Raw genomic sequence first — 15,731 nt, 5'->3', positions numbered from 1 at the left:
GACTTTTTCGAAATGTTTATTTTGTGGTAATTAATACATTTATATTTGCTTTAAAAATAAAAAATTCTAAAATGTTAGTGTTTTTAGGAAATATGATCAAACTAATTAAAAAGGTTGTTATTGATGGCTGTGTGTGTAAAAACTGAAAAAACTGAATCTCGTTTTAATAAATATTATAATAATTAGGAGAGGTACAGACATTTGATGTGTTTGAAAAATATATTATGTACACACACACATATATATGTGTGTGTGTTATTTTATTTTAACAAGATGCTATTATAGTTTTTTACAGAAGAAGATTAGGGCCAAGCAATAATAAAAACATAAAACCACCTCAAGATTAAAATCATAATAATGTGAGGTTAAACTTGTTAACTTTAAAGAAAAAAGTAAAAAAAAAAAAAAAAAAAAAAAAAAGTGGTGAGAATAAAATCATTAAATTGTTTAGTTTATTCTCAACATTTTCAAATTTTTTCCTCTAAAATAACAATGAATTTATTCCTGAAATTGAATGAGTTTATTCTCATTTTATTTAGACTATTTTTTCTCAAAAACACGTTGAGTTTAATCTCACAATATAATGACTTTTATTATTGCTTGTCCCTAATCCTCTTCCGTAGTTAATTAAAACATTTTTTTAATTAGGTTTCATTTTTAGAATTTTAATTTTTTTCGTAATTTCAGTTGAAATTTTAGTAATTTTGTTGTGTTTTTGTCATTTTTTTTTTTAATTTTTTTTATTTGTTTGTTTTGTTTTTATTTTTAGTTTTTATTGTTTTTTTTTTTATTTTTAGTTTTTTATTTTAATATTTTAAGAATAGTATAAATGTTGAGTTGGAATGTTGATTTGGAAACTACCTGAATATAATTATATAATATATATAATATAGATATATATGAAAGAAGTATCTTCTGCTCACCAAGGCTGCATTTCTTTTATTTAAACAAACAAACAAAAAACATTAAAAATAGTGAAATATTGTTATCTAAAACAGCTGTTTTCTCTGTGAATCTCTGTTAAAGTGTAATTTATTTCTGTGATGCACAGCTGTATTTTCAGCATCAATTAACCCAGTCTTCAGTGTCACATGATCTTCAGAAATCATTCTAATATTGATGATTTGCTGCTCAAGAAAACATTTCTGCTTATTATCAATGTTGAACACAGTTTGTGCTGCTACATCTTTTTGTGTGGAAACTGTGATACATTTTATTTTTCAGGATTCACAGATGAACAGAAAGTTCAAAAGAACAACATTTATTTGAAATGGAAACCTTATAAATCTCTTTACTGTCACAGTTGTAATCATCCTTGCTGAATTAAAGCATTAATGTCTCTGGTCTCTAGAGTCTATGATCCTGCTGGGCTCTATTGAGCGCGCTCAGTTGCAGGTGCTCCTCTCGCAGCATGTGGGTCGCGAGCGGCGGCTGGAGTTCATACGGGACGCTGAGAGGAAACGCGTGTCTGTCGTCAGCACTCCCAGCAGCGAGGAGGGGGGTCCAAAGGTCAACCACGAGGTTCGCTTCCAGGTCAGAAGGCAAACGTTTACTTGACTCCCTCGTCTTAATTTTTTATACTTAGTTTTGTCAGTTTTTGAGACGTGATCTTGAATGTTTGTGAGTGTAGATCTCCACAGAAGAGTCATCGATCACACCGGCCCGTCCCCTCTCACCTAAACGACATCTCAAACCTGCGGGGGCTGAAGGGGACGGTCTACCCGCGGCCGACGAGAAAAACATCGAGATCCCCACAAGTAATATCACACGTTATATCACAAAGTAATCATTTGTGTACTATTTTTTCGTTGAATTGTGTACTTTGTTGTTTTTTTTTATTGTTTTTATATACATCATATACAGCTTAAACACTCAAAACTCATCCCGTGAAAACCCTTTTGAAATCAGACATTGCGTTACCATGGAAATTGAACTTTTTGTTTTTTTGTGATATCAACTTCAAATTTGGAACATAACTTAGTTAGACATATGGCTTTGATTGCATAGCATTTTTAGATTCCAAAATGTCTTCTAAAATATTTGTTTTATTTTTTCAGTACAATACATTTCCTTTACAGTAAACATATATCAACTTCAATTTATTTTATTTTGTTGCATATTTTGTGACGAGAGATTTTTGCTGTCGTATTTTCACGGTGCAATTTTATTTTATTTTGTTTTATTTTGTGAGAGTTTTCTGTGTTTTTCAGGTCCTCAAGATTCTGGCATTGGCTTGAAGAAATATTTTTTTTGATATGTATTAAGTTTTTTGGTGTGTATGTTATGTTCTCCCTCCCCTTTCCTTACGGAAGAATAATATCATGGAGCACACAGTCGCTCCTGACTTCAGGCCGCTCAAACGCGTCAGGATTTCGGTCTTGGTAAGAAAAAATAATTAAATAAAAAATAAAATGCGGGCATTGGTCACACAGTCGATATCATCGTGTCATTATAATGTGGTATAGTCATTTCTTGTTGTTGCTAGTAATCATATCATAAACGCCTTCCTTGTGCCTGCTCTGACCTTTGACCTGCTGAACCGCTGGATGCACAAATAGAGATTAATTTGATATATTTTTTAATCGTTTGATAAACTTTAAACTCACAGTTTTGTTGCTTTGATCAGTCTGCAAGGGTTCAAAGGTCAGAAACGGAGTAATCTTGGTGGAACATGGGAGGCGACCAAGCATGAGTAGCTGTCAATCATCAGCATGATTTTTTAGATCTGGAAAATTGGTCGTTAGTGTGTGTGTTGAATGTGGGGTGGGCGGGTGAATTGTTTTGTTGTGTAATGTTATTATTATTGTTGTCTGAGTTTAGGTTTTTATATTTTAATTGTTAAAGGACAGTTCACCTAAAAATGATCATTCTGTCATCATTTACTCACCCTCATGTCATTTCAAACCTGTATGACGTTTTCTTTCTTAGGTCTTCATAATAGATTAAAGGTGTAAAAGTGCGTTTGCGTTAAATAGCTAAATATTAAATAGTAAATTATTAATATAATAAATTATTGGTAAATATAATTATTAATTTATCTAAAATATTACCATTACTAGTTATTGTTGCAACTGTTCCAACTTGCTCAGTAACAACATTAACAGTTTTTTTTTTTTTTTTTTTTTTTCAGTTTTTTTGTTTTTTAGTTTTTTATTGTTTTAAAGTATTATGAATTAATGATGATTATTTGTTGTATTTTGTTTTTAAGTAGGAAATCTCAGGGCTGCTCATTTCTACAATAGTGATTACATTACAGTAATTATACATTAAACCTATGATATATTATTTATGCGTATCTCATTATATTTTATGTAAATTAGTTAATTTCTACAATAGTGATTACATTACAGTAATTATACATTAAACCTATGATTACATTTACCTGCATAAGTTCTTTAGTTAAAAGTTAATTTTATACTTTTTTACGTTATTTATGAAATTATACTTAGTGAAATTAACTTTATATTATAATACGAATTAATTAAATCGAATATCTATATTATACATTATATTACAATATCAATAATTAAATTATAGCTTCTATATAATTATATTATACTTATTTTTAAGTGAAAAGTTTTTTCATAAACAGATTTTGGTAGCACTTTACAATAAGGTTTAATTTTGTTTAAATTCAGTTATATTGTTTTTAAAGACATTTTTTAATTTTAAATTCATTTTTTTTTTTTATTTTTTGTTATTTTTTATTTTTTGTTAATAGTTGTATCTCTGTTAATGTTATTTAATGGACCTGAGCTGTGAACTAGCAATGACCAGTTTAATTGTTATTACCATTAACAGCATTGTTAGGTAATCTTAGTTAAAGCTCTAACTAAAGGACCCAGATTTCTGTGTGAATGATGTACGTTTATGGCGTCAGTGAATGCAGCTGTTAAATGACACACATCTTGTGTAAATGAATCCAGACTGTTTGTGCAAATATGATTCTAGTATGTCAGTAGTGATGTCACACAGTTGCTATGGAAATGCACTTGCGTACTTTGTATCATGATGAGCGTATATTAAGAACAGCATAAAGGCTACATAATGATAAACCCGAACCTTCATCATGCAGCTCTGCGACAGCAACAGAAATCCGTATTACTCGGTTCATGCTGATTTTACTGTCAAAATGACTAAATTATGTATGTTTAAAAATATTGTTTTTAAAGAGAGAGAGAGAGAGAGGAGAGAGAGAGAGAGAGAGAGAGAGAGAGACCACAGTGCAATTTTTCCAGTTATTTTGTGCTGACTCTTATGGAAATGGTTAAAAATGAAATTATGCAAGTTTAATAAGATTTGTAAAAAAAAAAAATTATGGAAATGGTTAAAAATGAAATTATGCAAGTTTTTTTAGTTTGTTTCAATAGTAATTTCTATAGTAATATTTTATTTTATTTTTATTTTATTAATTATATGATATTATATTATTAAAGTATTTATTATACAAATGGTCAGTGCAAAGAAAAAAACTGGAAACATTTACATAATTTTTTCCTTTTTTAAATTAATTTTTAACATTATTATATTATATTATATTATATTTATTATATTATTAAAGTATTTAATTTTATATTCTATATTTTGAAACGTAAAAGCTGTTTTCATAAATAGATTTCAGGTAAAAACAAAAAAAAGTACAATAAGGTTCCATTTATTAACATTAGTTAACTACATTAGTTAACATTATATGGTTCTTGCTACTTTAAATTAAAAATTAATTAATAAAAAAAAAGAGAGAAAGCCATGCATTTTTTCAATTGTTATGTTTTTTAAATATTATACTTTTTGTATTATAATATATTATATTATATTATATTCATAAATAGATTTTGGGTAAACTTTTACAGGAAGTTTCAGTTTGTTAACATTAGTTAGCTACATTAGTCAACATCATTTGGTTCTTGCTGCTTTGCTGATTTTGTTGTCAAAAATGACCAGTTTAGTATGTTTAAAAATACTCTTAAGAAGAGAGAAGCATGCATTTTTTTTCATTCATTTTGCACCAACAATTTCTATAGTAATCTAAATAATATACTACAGTTTAGTTTGTTTTTTATTATTTAAAATAGAAAGTCATGCAATTTTTCACTTTTGTTTTTAAATATAAAAAAAGCATTTTTAAATTTATTTTTTTTTATTTATTTTTTTACATTTTTTATTTTATGTTTTATTTTTTTTATTATTGTGTTATTATTGTTTTTATTAAAGTTTTTTTTAGTATTGTTTTAAGTTTTGTTTTATATTTGGTTTTCCGTTTGCTGATTTTGTTGTCAAAAATGACTTAATCACGTGTTAAAAAAAAATAAAAAATAGAGAAAGCAGTACAAATTTTTCCAGTAACAGAGCAACAGGAAAAATGTGCAGGGCTTTCTCGTCTTTAAAAGTCTTTGACGATTGTCAAACATCATCAGGTGTGTCTCTCTCAGGTAGTGGAGCAGTGAAAGGTTGTGTGAGCCGCAGGCCTTCTGTCTGCTCATTACATTACACTCACATTTCTACAGAAACCAGCACTAATGGATGGATGTTTTATTAATGCGTAGAGTGCTGCAAAGATTTATACACCAGTGTGTGTGTATGTGTGTGTGTGATACTTGTACAGAGAAAAGTGCAACTGCAAGCTGATCTCATCGATTAAATTTAGCAAGAGAGAGATGAAGAGGGAGGAAGAGGAACTCGAATCTGTCGACTGCCAAAGCGGCGCTCAGAGATATTGATCAAACCACACAACATATTAACATTACAAATAATAATCACACATCAACTCAGATCTAAGATATATATATAGATAAATTTGGATTTGGAGAATAATGTTGATTTAGTTCAGCGTCTTTTTAGAGGGAGAGCAACAAGAGAGGGCTTTTGTTTTCAGGCATGTCCTGTTTCTTATGTAATGTTACTGCAGAGCACTGTATCTGAGTGACAGCGTGTGTGTGTGTGTGTGTGTGTGTGTGTGTGTGTGTGTGTGTGTGTGTGTGTGTGTGTGTGTGTGTGTGTGTGTGTTTCAGGAGGATCCAGACGCAGAGGATGACATGACTCTTGGCGAGGTGAGGACCACTGCAGCTGTAACAGCACGTAAAATCCTCTCATAAACTAGCTTTACCTTTGCCACATTAAGTTAATCTCCGCTAGTTATTACTGAATTCTGGAATAGATCATCTGTCCAGTTCACGCACCACTGATGACAAGTGGGTGGTGCTAACAATAATGCAGCACTGCTTGTTTCCACCCACAAGGAAAAAATAAAAATAAATAAGAACTAAGAATACAAAAGGTCAATGCAACTTCTTATTTCCCGCTGATTCCGAGATTGTCGTTCTTGCCACTCTCACTGAGTTTTGTTCTTGCAATTTGAGATGATTATATTTCACACTTCAGGACGTTTTTTCTAGCAGTTCTGAGAGCAAGACAGTAAGTATTGAGATATAAACTCAGAATGGAAGCAAAAACTCTGCCTTCGGTGACGAAAAGACAGATCATACACGAAGATCTCTGCATTACACTGACTCCAGTCTTTAGAGAAACACCACCCAGCCTGAGCCTAACCCTTCTTAACTAGGATGACCTAATACATACTTACCGGTAAAATATTGCACGTCTAAAGTACAGTAATAAAAAAAAAAACACACGTTGCATTAATTTTTAATAAATATGTTTATTAATTTTAAATAAATATGTTTTTATGATGTTATTAATGTGAAAAGTCTTTTTCTCTTAATAAGTGATGGACTTCAGATAACAAAACTGGAATTTCAACAAAAATAGCTAGTAATAATGATGAATATTAATTTCATCAGTTATTATCATCAACGGTATATTGATTGATTTATTTACAGAAATGAAAGTTCAGTCTTGAATACATAAAATATGGCATTCTAAATATATATATATATAATGTAATTTGCTATGTTTACTAATAGTGAATATTTGTTATATTTGCATAATACTTATTAATAGTGGAAATTTGTACATTTGTCTACTTAAGAGGAAGATTTTCTATTATATTTATATAATTTTGTATTACTATGATTATTAGTGGCAAATTGCTACTATTTTCTACTAATAGTGACGAATTATTTATTATATTCTTACATTTAACATTTATTTACTATTATTAATAGTGCAAATTTAAGCATTTTCATTTAAATAAAAAATTTGCTATATTTACTAATAGTGAATATTTAATACATTTAATTTTTATTTATTGTGATTTGTTATTTTTTTTAATTGAATAACGAAAAATAGAGTTTCTATATGTACATTAATTAAAAAAGTATTTTTAAGTGCAAGGCTACTTCTAAAAAAAAAAAAAAAAGTGCATTAATTTGGAAACAAATTAAAAAAATCTGTACTTTACATTACATTTTTTTTTTATAATGAAAAGATTTTCAAATAGTGCAAGTGCAAACTGACAGAAATATAAACAGATGACATTAAAGAATTAAGAAGGAAGCCAAGCCAAAAACCATCTACAATAAGGTTTAATTTTGACACAGCTTGACTGAATTTAGCATAGTCTATATAAGATATAATTCAGCATTTTAATAATCTTAAATTCATATTTAATTTAAATTTTTTTTTGCTATCACGTTCTTAAAAGTCAATAGTTTATCTGTAATATTTATTTAATGCCCCCCTTCTTAGGCTAGCAAATAGCCAGCTGCACTTTACTGCGCTTAGCATTTAGGTATCTTGATTCAGCTCCTAGCTAAGGTTGTGTGAAGTTTACGTTTTATATACAGTAGATGTCAGCTGTTAAATGGCCACACATCTTGCTGCCAAATGGATACTGTTTTGGCCTTAAAATATGATTCCTAGTATGCTCAGTAGTGATGCACACACACACTATGGGGAAATGCACTTGCGTGCTTTGTATCACTTTGTTAGGCGTGCTCTAAGAACTCTTCAAGGCTACATAATGGTAAGCCAGACCTTCACATTACCTGCAGCTCTCTGCGTGTAGCAAGAATGCTGTTTACCACACTGGATGCTGATTTTACCTGTCCGAATATTTCATTATGTAAACCTAAGATAATATTTGTGTTTTTTTTACTGAGAGAGAGAGATTAAGACCACAATTACAGTGTATGGCATATAGAATGGTTAAAAAATGAAATTATACGGTTTAATAAGTTTGCCAAAAAAAAAAAATAATAATAATAATAAAATAAAAAGGTTTTCCAAATTTTTTGGTTTGTTTTTAATAAGTAATTTCTATAGTAATATTTTTATTTTTATTTTATTTTTATTTTATTAATTTAATATGATATTATATTTATTAAAATTATTTATTATACGATAGGGTCAGTGCAAAGAAAAAGAAACGATAACAATTTTTTCCTTTTTTGAATTAATTTTTTGTATATATTTATATTTATATTTATGTTATATTTATATTATATTATATTTATAGTATGTTATATTTATATTATAACTATTTTAGACTATATATTATATTATATTATATTATTTGAACATAAAAGTGTTTTCATAAATAGATTTCAGTAAAACATTTTATTAGCACATTTAGTTAGCTACATTTACAAGTTAGCATTATATAGTTCTTGCTACTTTAGAATTAAAAATTAATTAATAAAAAAAAGAGAGAAAGCCATGCATTTTTTCAATTGTTATGTTTTTTAAATATTATACTTTTTTGTATTATAATATATAATATTATATTATATTCATAAATAGATTTCAGGTAAACTTTTACAGGAAGTTTCAGTTCTTTAATTTTTTTTATATATTTTTGTACATCATTTGGTTCTTGCTGCTTTGCTGATTTTGTTGTCAAAAATGACCAGTTTAGTATGTTTAAAAATACTCTTAAGAAGAGAGAAGCATGCCATGCATTTTTTTTTCATTCTTTTTGCACCAACAATTTCTATAGTAATCTAAATAATATACTGCATAAAATTAAAAATTTATTTTTTTCTATAGTAATCTAAATAATATACTATAAAATTTTTTGTTTTTTTTAAATGATGAAAAAAAGCATTTTGTAAATTTTGATTTTTCTACATTTAAAATGTTAAATTATTTAGTTTGTTATATTATGTACTGTATTGTAAGGATTAAAAGGGTTTTTATAATATAGATTTTCAGCGCATGTATTTTAACATTTTAGTTATTATGTGATATGTTGCTGATTTTTGTTGTCAAAAAATGACCTTAATCACGTGCTTTTTTACAAAAAAATTAAAAAAAGAGAGGAACGCCAGTAAAATTTTGTCCAGTAACAGGAGCAAAAGGAACAATGTGCACGGCCTTCTTGTTTTTTAAAAACTTGACGATTGTCAAACATCATCAGGTGTTTGTCTCTTCTCAGGTAGTGGAGCAGTGCATGGTTGTGTGGAGCCAGCAGGGCCTTACTTGTCGACTTTTAAACCATTACACTACTATTTCCCCAACACACCACCTTCTACAGAAACCAGCACTATATGGATGGATGTTTTAATTAATTGCGTAGAGTGCTGCAAAAGATTATTAGCCCAGTGTGTGTGTTATGGGTGTTGTGTGTTGTGTGTGTGGGGTGTGATACTTGTACAGAGCAAAAGTGAAACTGCAAGCGTGATCTCATTGATTTAAATTTAGCAAGAGAGAGATGAAGAGGGAGGAAGAGGAACTCGAATCTGTCGACTGCCAAAGCGGCGCTCAGAGATATCGATCAAACCAACCAACATATTAACATTACAAATCATCAACACACCCTCAGATAACACACTATATAAAGACACATTTGGACAAGCAGAATACTGTAGATTCACTTCAGCGTCTTTTTAGAAGGGAGAGCAACAAGAGAGGGCTTTTGTTTTCAGGCATGTCCTGTTTCTTATTGTAATGTTACTGGCAAGAGCACTGTATCTGAGTGACAACAAGCGTGTGTGTTGTGTGTGTGTGCTTGTGTGTGTGTGGTGTGTGTGTTTTGTGGTGTGGGTTGTTGTGTGTGTGTGTGGTGGGTGTGGGGGTGTGTGTGTGTTTCAGGAGGATCCAGACGCAGAGGATGACATGACTCTTGGCGAGGTGAGGACACTGCAGCTGTAATAGTGTAAATCTCTCATAAACTAGCTTTACATGCACATTAATAATCTGCTAGTTATTATACTGATCCCTGAATCTGAACTTATTTAGATTTTATGTCCAGTTGATTGAACATGTGTGAGTGTAAAATAGATGCGAGGATGCTTTTCAGATGCTTGTTTCCACCACAGAAAAATAAAATAAAATAAAATAAAATAAAAAAGGTCAATGCAACTTCTTATTTCATGATTCGGAATTTGTTCTTGCACTTCTGAGTTTTGTTCTTGCAGTTGAACGATTATATTTCACAATTCAGACTTTTTTCTCGCAGTTCTGAGAGCAAAGTCAGAATTGAGATATAAACTCAGAAATGCAAGAAAAAAATTTGCAATGGGGGGAGGGGGGGGGGGGGGGGGGGGGGGGGGGGGGGGGGGGGGGGGGGTGGGGGGGGGGGGGGGGGGGGGGGGAAAGGGGGGGGGGGGGGGGGGGGGGGGGGGAGGGGGGGGGGGGGGGGGGGGGGGGGGGGGGGGGGGGGGTGAATATTGAGGAAACCCATCACACTGATTGATTATATCCTCAGTTCTTTTAGAAACACCCCCACAGCTAGTTGACTCTTAACTAGGTACTATAACATACTTCATAAAATATTGCATTCTAAATGTACATTAATTTTAAATAAATATGTTTTTATGATGTTATTAATGAGAAAAATTCAAATGTGCAAAGCCTTTTTCTCTTAATAAGTGATGGACTTCAGATAACAAAACTGGAATTTCAACAAAAATAGCTAGTAATAATGATGATAAAAATAATAAAGTGCACAATATAATTTCATCAGTTATTATCATCAACGGTATATCAACAAAAATAGCTAGTAATAATGATGATAAAAATAATAAAGTGCACAAAATATGGCATTCTAAATATATATATATATATATAATGTAATTTGCTATGTTTTGTTTTAGTGATATTTTTGTTTTTTTTATTAATGCATAATACTTATTAATAGTGGAAATTTGCTATATTTAGTTGTATTTTTTTTTTATTTTTATATTATTTTCTTAATTTGTTTTTTTTTTTTTTTTATAAATTGCTATATTTACTATTATTTTTTATTTATTATTTTTAATTGTTTTTTTTTGCTATTTTTGATAGTGCAAATTTGCTATATTTAGTGATAGTTTGTTATTTATTACTTTTGGATAATATTTATTAAGATTTATAATTTTTATAAATAGTGCTAGGCTACATAATATAAATGAATAACGAAAAATAGAGTTTCTATATGTACATTAATTAAAAAAGTATTTTTAAGTGCAAGGCTACTTAAAATAAAAAATGTGCATTAATTGAAACTGAAATTAATAGAAATCTGTATTTACAATTTTTTTTATAATGAATAGATTAAAATAGTGTAACGTGTAATTGACAGAAATATAAAACAGATGACATTAAAGAATAACAATAACAAGTCAAAAACCATCTCTGGCTGTGAGTGCAGATCGAGGAGTGGGAGGAGTCACACGCTGTTCTCCTTTGCACGAGCAGGTCGCGAACTTCAACAACTGCAAGATGACCCCAGCCCCTTCCAGTCGCGTGTCGGGACCTGCGCACCTTTCACTGCACAAGAGTGAGTGTGTGTGTGTGTGCTTGTGTGAGTTATGTGATTTATATACTGAATGCGTCAGCTCGGTCGAATGTCAGCTCTGTTTATGCTTTTAATAAAGGGTTCTGCGCACACACACACACACACACACACACACATACACACTCTCATACAAATGCTGACACTGGATTTATCATCTGCATTTGCAAACTCACTTGTGGCAAGAGCACAGAAGTCTCACACACACACACTGCGCAGTCTGGTGCACACACACACACACACACACACACACACACTCCTGCGGCAGCTGTGAATGTGCTTAATGCAGTCCATTCACTCTCCTCATACATGTTTTGTGTGCATGCATGTGGTCAGAATGTATGCGTTTTCCACTTGCAATCTGTCAACTAAAAACAACACTGTGGATGTTTTTGGTGCATAAAAACGCAGTTTATGTATTATTATTAAACACATTTATTAAACTAATGAATTAGTTTGCATGCTGATTCTCTCGTCTCTCTGACAGACTCACACCATCTTCTCTCTGCTGGGTTTGGATCACGCTTACGTCACCAGCATCGGGAGACTTATCGGAGTAGTTTCACTGAGAGAGGTGAGAGTTCACCCATCACACTTCTGAAAACATCATCTCACTTTATGCTCACTGAGGCTGCATTTATTTGATCATACTGTAACAATTTTGAAATATTATTACTATGTAAAACAGCTGTTTTCTATGTGAGTATCTGTTAAACTGTAATTTATTCCTGTGATGCGCAGCTGTATTTTCAGCATCATTACTCCAGTCTTCAGTGTCTCATGATCTTCAGAAATCATTCTAATATGCTGATTTGCTGCTCAGGAAACATTTTATGCAAGCTTATTTCTACCACAAAATGAAAAATGCATCTGTGCTGAATGACACTAGCGTTCGTCCGTTAACCCGCTCTCGTCTGTGCTGCAGCTGCGTAAAGCCATCGAGGGCTCGATGACGGTGAAGGGTGTGAAGGTTCGTCCGCCGCTGGCCAGTTTCAGAGACAGTGGCACCAGCGGCACCAGCAGCGAAAGCGAAGCCACTGAACTCCACAAACTGTGGGACCGTCACAGCGGCCTCAGCATTCCCCGAGAACAGCAGCCCAACGCCTCCGACTCGGACGACAAGTCACAGTGACCCCCGACCCCACGCACAGACTGCTTCACGCATCCAAAAATCCTCCAGCTCGCTTTCAGGTCTTCCCACACTAACTCACTTTCCCTTTTGGAGAATCAGGGACTGTCTGGACTTTTTTCTGAGTGTGCGTATGTGTGCATTTATATGTGTGTTTGTTGCTGAAAGAAACAGATAACTTTATTTTGTACGTTGCCTACCATTCCATTTTTCACTTTTTAAGAAATGTGATGCACAGGATCTGTTTGAACGCTTCATCTGTTGTCTTTCGTGCTTTTTATATTGGGGAGTTTATAGCTCACTATTTATTTATTTTTTTTGCAGTTTTTTTCTTGAGTTTATATGCCACAATTCTGTTTTTTTTTTTTCCTTGCAATTCTGGCTTTTTTACTGCAATTATGACTTCTCACAAATATGACTTTTCTTTTCTTTTCTTGCAATTATGACGTGTTTCTCAGTTATGACTTCGTGCAATTATGACTTTTTTTTTTACGATGACTTTTTTTCTCACAATTAGCTTTTTTCGCAATTATGACTTTTTTTCTCACAATTAGCTTTTTTCGCAATTATGACTTTTTTTCTCGCAAATATGACTTTTTTTCACAGTTGAATATTTTTCACAATTATGACTTTTTCTCGCAATTGACTTTTTTTGCAATTATGACTTCTCTTCATACAATTATGACTTATTTTCTCACACTTGGCTTTTTGGTCGCAATTGTGAATTTTTTCTCAATTATCAATTTTTTCTCGCAATTATGACTTTTTCGCAATTCGTTTTTTTTGCAATTATTAATTCTCTTCTTACAATTATGACTTTTCTCACAATTGCCTTTTTTTCACAATTGACTTCTCGCAATTATGACTTTTTTCTCGCAATTATGACTTTTTTCTCGCAATTATGACTTTTTTTTCTTGCAATTATGACTTTTTTCTCAATTGAATGTTTTCTCGCAATTATGACTTTTTTTTCTTGCAATTATGACTTTTCTCAATTGAATGTTTTCTCGCAATTATGACTTTTTTTTCTTGCAATTATGACTTTTTTCTCAATTGAATGTTTTCTCGCAATTATGACTTTTTTTTCTCGCAATTATGACTTTTTTTCTCGCAATTATGACTTTTTTCTTGCAATTATGACTTTTTTCTCAATTGAATGTTTTCTCGCAATTATGACTTTTTTTCTCGCAATTATGACTTTTTTCTCAATTGAATGTTTTCTCGCAATTATGACTTTTTTTCTCGCAATTATGACTTTTTTTCTCGCAATTATAATTTTTTTTCTTGCAATTATGACTTTTTTTCTCACAATTATGACTTTTTTCTCGCAATTGACTTTTTCTCAATTGACTGTTTTTTTTGCAATTATGACTTCTCACAAATATGACTTTTCGCAATTGACTTTTTTCTCGCAATTATGACTTTTTTTCGCAATTGACTGTCAGAGCTGTTCGTCTGTGTTTTTTTTCGCGGCTGGGCATTATATTCCCCTCTATATACAGCGGATCTGTATGCGGACGCAGTAGGTGTCAGAGAGAACAGAGCGATGGAGAGAATGAGACGGAGTGGGAGTGATTTTCTTTTCGCCGTAGTATGTTTTTCTAAACTCTTTCAGAGTTTCTTTTTTGGCTCTTATTGAATCTCCAGCACGAGATTCGGTCGCCGTTTGAAGCCAAACCACTCAAATGTTATCTGGTCAATGTCAGATGAAGCGAATCAGACTCTTATGTAAGGATGTGCACTTTTTATTGCTTTCTCTATTGGAAATGACACTAACGTGCCTTTTTGAGCGATTTGGCACATTGGTTTTTTGCATGTTTGCACTGAGGACGGTTAGATGAAATCAATCACAGTCACCTTTCAGCACAACAACATTTTAATTGACAGTAGTCAAATTATGAAGAAACGAATGGTGAGGTTTTGGAGAATTTAAACATGTTTGCTTTGAAGTAACCACTCTTTTTTGATATTTTGGGAAATCGGATGTCAGTCCTTCCCACTGATGTTTCCACTGATCGAGGAGAACGTGATGTTCTTTTTGATCGGTTTAGCACTTGGGCGTAAAGCTGCAGGAAAACACACACATCAGACAGTAAAATCTCTCTTCTGTCTCTTTCTTTCTCTCTGTTGTTGGATCTTTGGCAGGACCTTTTGTGTTTTTAAAAATGTCTGTGATGACTGATGATGAATTTCACAAAACTTGTCAAGAACTCGGCAAGGTCATATTTAAAATCATTCATTTTGAGCCATCTGAACACTAAGTTTGTTTGATTGTCCTGTTTTTTACATTGTGAAATGGGATTTGAAAAAATATTATATTTTTCTCTAAATTCAAATTAGAATAATGTGTCTTAATGTTTTACCTATGTATATGTTATGTTTATTGTTTTATATATATTTTCAGTATTTTATTCCTCCTGATTATTTTTTAAATTCTCAATTAAAAAAAACTATACTTTTTTTATTGAGAATATAAATGAAATTCATAATTAAGAATAATGAAAAATACAAAAACAACATACAAATGTTGTATATAAATAAAGTTTATCGATATAAATTTAATGCAAGAAATCTTAATGGACCAAAAGTGGGATGCATTTTCTCCAGGCAAAATAATTTTTTTACTACTATATTTTGATTATGATTTTCATTTATATTCTTATTGCAACAAAAACAAAACAACAACAACAAAAAAAATTTTATTATTTCTTTAATGCAATTAAATGCATTTTACTTAAATGCAATTAATGCATATTATTTTTTTTAATGCAAATTTAAATAAATAAACACCATCACTGAGAATAATGGGGGAATTAAAAAAAAAAAAAAAATACAAATTAAATTATTTAAATATATATTTAGTCTAAATATGATGAATTTTCATTTCAAATTTCATTGCCAATTTTTGCCTCTTTATTTTATTTATTTTGT

At 31.2% G+C, this 15,731-nt stretch overlaps 1 pseudogene; it reads left to right on the top strand.

The window, feature by feature from the left end:
* The window catches only part of LOC109108282, a 31,688-nt pseudogene extending 18,119 nt beyond the window's left edge, over positions 1 to 13,569 (top strand).
* Positions 13,570 to 15,731: the final 2,162 nt, after the last annotated feature.

Source organism: Cyprinus carpio, chromosome A15 (genome assembly GCF_018340385.1).
Source record: "Cyprinus carpio isolate SPL01 chromosome A15, ASM1834038v1, whole genome shotgun sequence".
Classification (NCBI taxonomy): domain Eukaryota; kingdom Metazoa; phylum Chordata; class Actinopteri; order Cypriniformes; family Cyprinidae; genus Cyprinus; species Cyprinus carpio.
This window is presented reverse-complemented; position numbering and strand designations above follow the sequence as displayed.